General features: G+C 40.5%; 1 non-coding gene across 1 annotated transcript; it reads left to right on the top strand.

The window, feature by feature from the left end:
* On the top strand, nt 1–106 carry LOC132612414 (small nucleolar RNA R71). The gene has a single exon (XR_009571778.1). It is a non-coding gene; the product is annotated as a small nucleolar RNA R71 (small nucleolar RNA).
* Nucleotides 107–373: the final 267 nt, after the last annotated feature.

Here is a 373-nt window from a genome sequence, read left to right as displayed (position 1 = left end):
AAACCATGATTTAGAGACTTCTGCAAATATTTCTTGAATCTCTCCCAAGCTTCAAATAGTTGTTCCCCCGGAAGCTGTTTGAAATCATATATCTTGTCATGAATTTCAGCTTTCTTGCTTGGCGGAAACCAATTCTTGAGAAAAATAGCAACCAGCTCTCCCTACGTATGAATAGTGTTGTGGGGCAGCTTCTCAAACCAAACTCTTGCTTCACCGGCTAAAGAGTAATTGAAACTCTTAGTCGAATATCATCATCCGGAAAAGCATTCGCATATGTTGGGAACACGCACCCCGAAATTCCTCAAACGTTGATGAGGTTCATCATCGGTAGAGTTCCAAAAATATCGCTCAAGTTTACCAGTTGGTATATAGT

The sequence above is a fragment of the Lycium barbarum genome, chromosome 9 (assembly GCF_019175385.1).
Source record: "Lycium barbarum isolate Lr01 chromosome 9, ASM1917538v2, whole genome shotgun sequence".
Classification (NCBI taxonomy): domain Eukaryota; kingdom Viridiplantae; phylum Streptophyta; class Magnoliopsida; order Solanales; family Solanaceae; genus Lycium; species Lycium barbarum.
Note: the sequence above shows the minus strand (reverse complement) of the source record. Positions and strands in the feature narration are given on the sequence as shown.